This window comes from Pinus tabuliformis, chromosome 2_1 (assembly GCF_031772625.1).
Source record: "Pinus tabuliformis cultivar Carrire ecotype Pingquan chromosome 2_1, CPIR1, whole genome shotgun sequence".
Classification (NCBI taxonomy): domain Eukaryota; kingdom Viridiplantae; phylum Streptophyta; class Pinopsida; order Pinales; family Pinaceae; genus Pinus; species Pinus tabuliformis.
In genome coordinates, this window is record NC_142299.1 from 499,474,692 (window position 1) to 499,481,760 (window position 7,069).

Genomic DNA, 7,069 nt, shown 5'->3' on the forward strand with positions numbered 1-7,069 from the left:
TTCTTGCAGGATATTCTAAAGTAAGCCACTGAATAAATTCCACCAAGAACGCAATTGCATTTAATTAGATTACAAGACAACAAGAACATGTAGAAGAGTTGAAGAAAGAATAAGGGTAGGCTCTGCAACTACCATTTCAAATGAAAGCAAATGCATCAATAATGACAGAGCCAGAACAGCTTTGCATAGGATTTATTTTCATTATACATTTGGAATGGAGATACATTGAAATATTTGACCAAGCTGGCAGCTTAAATAGTTAATCATGCGCTGCATAAACCAACTACAATGTGATAATCACACTGCAGCCATTATGGTAAAACCAAAAACAAGTGAACTTCAAAGCTTGCTTCTTCTTTAGCCTTTTATCAAGTTGACATAAAACAGATAATCTTTAGCCCAAACATGAACTCCTTTCAAATCAAATATTTGAAATTATGCCATAAGTATTGCTAAACAGATTATATAGCACCAGAGATAGGTCAGAAGCCATTTACAAACACTTGTAACTTCTTGGAATTCCCCAGCAAACACTCTTTCAATAACTTCATCCTCAGCCTTTTATTCATAAATAAAGCTTCATTTCTACTCTCTTTTCACATTTGTGGAGCTCTATGCAGTCTTCTGAAACTACTACACATACTATGCTATTACGAGTCCTAAATGACTGCCATACTTATGGACAACATCACACTGTGCATCGCTTTGCACCAGATAAAAGATCAACCTTGGATGTTGAGAGAGATACATCTTCCTTGTCAAAAATTACTTAACTTTCTCCTAGCATAGCACAGGATACTTCCGTGATGACAGCCTCTTATTTGGCCAAGTTGTGACAAAATTTATGGTATTTGATGGGGATGGAATATTTTGTAGTTGTTCTTCACTTGATAGGAACTCCATCAATGTAGCTATACGTCACTTCATTAGTATTGTGCCATTTGCATTTTAATATTTTATATTTCTTATTTTTAGTATGAAAATGGCTTAAGCGCATTCTTGGATATTGTACATGTTTTTGTGAATCCTGATCATACCCAAAATTAATTTAGTTTCTTTATTTTTTCCTTTTTTCTTGAATTTTCTTTACATGGCTAATAATGATCTAATGAAATCTAACCCATGAAATCCAGATTTTCAAATCTTAGCATTGCACTGACCCACTATACACAGCTTAGGTGCATTGCTTGCAAAAACACAGCTCTGCATCCACTCCTATTCTAGAAATTGTAAGGGTGAACTGTGAACAACGGTTTCTTTTTGCAGTGTGCCCTAGACAAGTTCTATATTCTTTCTAGGCCCTCTCAGCCCCTGGGACTCCCCTACTGACATTATCAGTCAGAGCATCAGCACCTTCACAATGGTTGGGGTGGAAGAAAATGCTTCTTCGTCTATTTCTATACTGTACCTAACGAGGAGTAGTTCCTCCTCCCTTTGTTATTTATTTTTGTACTTTCTTATTCGTTGGCTTGTTTACTCTTTTTGGTTGAGTTTTTCCTGAGTATCCTTGGCATTCCTACAGTATGTTGTTACTGGGTGTACTTTATTGACCTACCGTTTTAATCATTCATGGACATTAATAATACTAGTATAGATCCATCTTTGACCCTGATCTATTAAGCACCAAGAGGAATCCTGATCATACCCAAAATTAGTTTAGTTTCTTTATTTTTTCCTTTTTTTGAATTCCCTTTACATGGCTAATAATGATCTAATGAAATCTAACCCATGAAATCCAGATTTTCAAATCTTAGCATTGCACTGACCCACAATACACAGCTTAGGTGCATTGCTTGCAAAAACACAGCTTTGTATCCACTCCTATTCTAGAAATTGTAAGGGTGAACTGTGAACAACGGTTTCTTTTTGCAGTGTGCCCTAGACAAGTTCTGTATTCTTTCTAGGCCCTCTCAGCCCCTGGGACTCCCCTACTGACATTATCAGGCAGAGCATCAGCACCTTCACAATGGTTGGGGTGGAAGAAAATGCTTCTTCGTCTATTTATATACTGTACCTAACGAGGAGTAGTTCCTCCTCCCTTTGTTATTTACTTTTGTACTTTCTTATTCGTTGGCGTGTTTACTCTTTTTGGTTTAATTTTTCCTGAGTAGCCTTGGCATTCCTACAGTATGTTGTTACTGGGTGTACTTTATTGACCTACCTTTTTAATCATTCATGGACATTAATAATACTAGTAAAGATCCATCTTTGACCCTGATCTATTAAGCACCAAGAGGAATCAAAAAAATAGCCCAGGCGCAAATCACTTAGTGCTTAAAATATTTCAGAGTTAAGATTATCTATGCAAGTTTCTTTTATTGTTAATATTCTTTTCTCTGTCTATTTATTCCTTCCTTCTTCCTTTCATTGTAACATTTGAGGTCTAACACCATATTTTTTTCCATTTTATTTTATTAGTGTGATGGTTATACACATGCTATTATTGATTTCTATCCATACATTCCTTCTTTCTTTCTTTCTTTTTAAGATTTGACATCAACATCAATTTTTTTCCCATCCAACTAGGATGAAAGAGCACTGAACTTCTCTTGGTGCAATTATATTATCTTATCTGCACCTTATGTAGGTTTATGATAATTTCTTCTATTTTACAAGGCATGATCAGTCTGAATGATCCATATAATAACATCAACCATGTAGCTAACTCCATTGCTGTCATTATGTACCAACTACGTAGGCATTAACATCATGGATGGCCGCTGGCAAGCTTAATTTGCATTAAAAACCTTTAAAATAAGGTTTCTAGCTCTTTATTTTAAAAGGACCCTTTCAAAAAAGGATTCATCAAATCTAACACTCGTTGAATTCCATTTCATTAGCATCAATACTTTCAAGAATCAATAATGACAAGAAAGAGGAGAATGTCTATTGATTATGCAGCTATGAGAAGATAGGAAGGACAATCGCAGCACTTCAACCGCCTCTTCTACTGTAAAACACCCACAATTAATTTCATATTTCTTTTTTTTTCTCCTTATGAATAATGGACTGTGGCTTAACTCCACAACAACTGCCATCGAACGGTAAATAAGCCAAGTCTAAGATAGGTCAACCTTAATCACCGCACTCTCTCTTTTAAAAAACACAATTCACCAAAAACTGTGAAAGAATTTGCTTTTTACCTTACTCTCTCAGTAGTGCGTATTTCCCCTATCTTGCCTGTGCAATTGTTATGACCAACTTACCAGAAATATCCAGAGAAATATGGAACATGAGAAATATAGATGGGAAGAATGGCTTCCAAGTACAATAATAATGATTAGTTGAACAGAACATCGAAGAAATAGGGAAATATCTCCAATGACCTCAAAGGGTAAGAATATCGTTTATATACGTCATAGTGTGTGATTCCTCTATGATTTATCTTGCTAAAGTAGTGCCCTGTGCATTTGTTATAACCAAATTACCAGAAATATCCAGAGAAATACTGACTGTGCAAAATATAAATGGAAAGCATGGCTTCCAAATACAATAATGATGATTAGTTGAGCAGAAACTCCTAAAGCATAGGAGAATATCTCCAACGAACTCAGGAAAGGTATATCATAGATATCCATGTGTATGGGTGATTAATATAATCTCATGTATGTGTGTATCCCTAAGTGTTAGCTCAATCAGTTGAACCATCTGCCCAAAGCATATTGCCCATAGAGAAGCCATAGGTCACAGAATCAAATACTATTGAGTCCTTCAAGGTTATCACCCATTATTGTGACTGGTGGTTGAGCTGTCCTCCATCCAGATATTCTAGGAAGAGGGGGCATCCTGTGAGGTTTTCCTCAGACATATGCCCCTGAAAAGGGAAATATCTCCAATGACCTCAAAAGAAGTAAGAATATCACATACAGCTATACATCTGTTTGTGTGAATGATTAATATAATCTAATATATGCTGTGTATTTCTATGTGTGAGATTGAAAGACAGATCCATGTATTTGCTAAATGATCATATCAGCATAGATTTCTGTGAACCTAACAGGAAATCACTATTGCTGAGGCCTTTTTCCCTTTCTTTTGTGAGCTGGCTAGGCAGCTCAAGGCTTAAACACAACTCCATGTTATTCGGAACCCATGTTCTCTCAGTAGCTTGGGCAAACCCACACAGGTAGAACGTAGAAGTGCCTGTCCTTACCAGTGACACTGATTGCAGGAAATCACACTAACGGACCCAGATGTCAAATGAAGACACATCGAGCTCCAGATGAGAAAAACCCAAATTCCTTCACATAAACACTGTTAATTACCAACACCTGTTTGGTCGGGGTAGCATGTAAAACAACTCAATAGAACGATATCAGTTAACATTACAGCGCAAACTAGCACATTCTCATCAGGTAAATTATACTGATAAAAGTTCACTTCTAGATAGGGCTATCATAGCAAGTTAAAGAGAATGGCCAACTATAATTTGACTATTAGGCGACAGTGACCTCTGCTAATTAATTGGAATGCACCGACCAACATGCAGTAGCCTCAAATTTTCAGACTAAGGATTCTCAGGTTAGAATCAACTGAATTTGACATACAGAGATCCCATTTGCCATGACAGATACATCAGCTATAGGCATACATAACCCAAATCTTGAGAGAACTGGGTATGTGTTTTAAATATGTGAATACATTTATCTTCAGTGTTGATTGATGCAGAGGATAACCGACATACAGAACTGCAAAATTTTCAATGACCCACATTCGAAAATGCAAATTTTTCAATAACCCAAAAACGAAAAGATAAGAACTGTTCCTAGAATATACTAAAATACACTAACAGACCCTGTACTCACACGAAACAAGTGCTAACACAGTTCTCCAAAATACTGACAAAAATATGAAGGAAAAGGACTCCTCAAGAACATAGGCATCATCGATGTGTTAAACAGGGTACCCACCTAGAAAACAAAAGCAGAAAACGCCATCCCCAAGCGCTCCATGAAAGAATCAGAAAAGTGAATCTTGTCTTCAGATATGAAATTGGGTGAACCAAATGCTTAGAATATGCAGCCTGTAACTCTATATGGAGAGCGAAATATGACAGTAAGCCCGATGAGCATGTCTCCCTGCATGAATTGTCTGAAATGTAGTGACCTCCAGCTCCTCACTGAAAACAGAGGCCATTATCAACGCCCATGGTTTGTACTGGCTCAGCTGGCAAAATGATGAAAGCGTAGTAACGATCATTTTATTATTATTAGGACTACGGTCACACCCCTGATATTAAGGAAATTTGCCACGTATAGGGATTTTAGCCCACGGTTTCTCGTTCAGTGAATTGAGGGTTTCCGAGAAAGAATGGACCGTAATTTGCATTCACCCCACATTTGTTTTTCCGAAGGGGCGCCAGTGGTGTGGAATGTCATGATCATCGTGTGAGATTCGAGGATCTATGGAGGATATGATGTTGTTTTTAAAGAATTGATTAAATATCTTGTAAATTTCTTTCAACTTGACAATTTAAGATTCTGTGTCGTGATTGACTTACATTTAGTTTTCAGTGTCTGGAGATTGATAATGTTTTATATTGGATTTTTAATCATGTTTGAAAAAATTGTACTTAAATTTCATAGAATTTGGAATATAGAGGATTTTTAATTATATTTAAAAAATGGTTATTATATTTTATTTTATTATTTAATTTTTAATAATAAATATTAATTGAAAATAAAATATATTGTTAAAATATTTTTTTATATAAAAATTAACTTATTGTAAATTCTTAATTATATTTAAAAATTTATTATTATATTTTATTTTAAATTTTTATTGATGATGATGGTGGTGGTGGTGGTTAACGTCCACTGAGACCAAACATTGGTCTATCGACCTAAAGAAACAAATTATTTATTTTGATTTAAGATTTTATTCCTATGCTCAAAAAGCTTGGAGAGATGTCTCCCAAGCTCACTTTTGACATTGTAAAAGGCTAGGAAGGTCAGTATTGTAACAAAGATTGTGAAACTGAGATCTAATGTGGTTGTATGTGGGGCACTCTAAGAGGAGGAAGTGGTTTTCATTCTCCATGTTCTTATTCTCACATATATAGCAGATCCTTTGCAATGGTGTTTTAGGAACTGCCCAACCACCTGTTTCACTATGAAGCTCATGAGAATTCGTTCTAATCTTTGCTATATTAATATACATCCGTGGAAATAAAATACATTGCTAAAATAATTGTTATTTTAAATTTCATTTTATTTAATTTATATATTTTGTTTCTAAATATACAATGTATGTAAAAATTATAATAATTAAAAAATTAAATTTGGAAAAAAATTACTAAAATAAAGAATTATAATTTGGTAAAATTTCATTCTATATATAAAATAAATAATTTTATATATAAAGAATTATAATTTGGTAAAATTTCATTCTATATATAAAATAATTTATATATTTTATTTTAAAATATACAATGCATCTAAAAATTATAATAATTAAAAAATGGGTTTAGAAAAAATTACAAAAATAAAAAATTATTTTATTATTAAATATAAATTTGATGAATTTATTACTATATTCAACTATATTTTACTACTAAAATAAAGAATCACATCTAATATATTATTTTTTATTATATAAATTAATTTATTCTTTTTCATCACCTAATCAATAAAGGATTACATTTAGTTTATTTTTATTTTACCACCTAATTAACAATATTAACATTAAAATAATAGAAAATTCTTAATATTAGAATAAAAGAACATTCTTCAAAATAATTGTGTTTTTATTTTGTAGTACATTTAGTTTATTCTTGTATTGGAGTAAAGAAATAATAATGTAAGTGAAAGAATGAGTATTAAATAATAAATTATTTACAATGGTTTTATTTTAATAGGAATGAGTATGGGTATACTATTAAATATATATTTTATTATAATAAGCACAGAGGAAATGTATTACATTTTTTATCTTTCTTCATCTTATCTCTTTGATTGGGATTTTGAGGGATTATATGTTTTTTCAAAATCTATTACATTCTTATAAGGATATAATTTATGAAAGCTTTTTAATAAAATACAAAATTTGTAGCAATGCATATATCAGTTAT

The 7,069-nt window shown here is 33.1% G+C and overlaps 1 pseudogene across 1 annotated transcript in view; it reads right to left on the reverse strand.

The window, feature by feature from the left end:
- Positions 1-5,336, reverse strand: part of LOC149201121 (scarecrow-like protein 21 pseudogene) — a 106,096-nt pseudogene extending 100,760 nt beyond the window's left edge. Inside the window, exon 1 of the transcript XR_016253861.1 lies at positions 4,911-5,336. The product of XR_016253861.1 is annotated as a scarecrow-like protein 21 pseudogene (transcript). The remainder of the gene's footprint in view (positions 1-4,910) is intronic.
- Between the last annotated feature and the right edge of the window lie 1,733 nt (positions 5,337-7,069).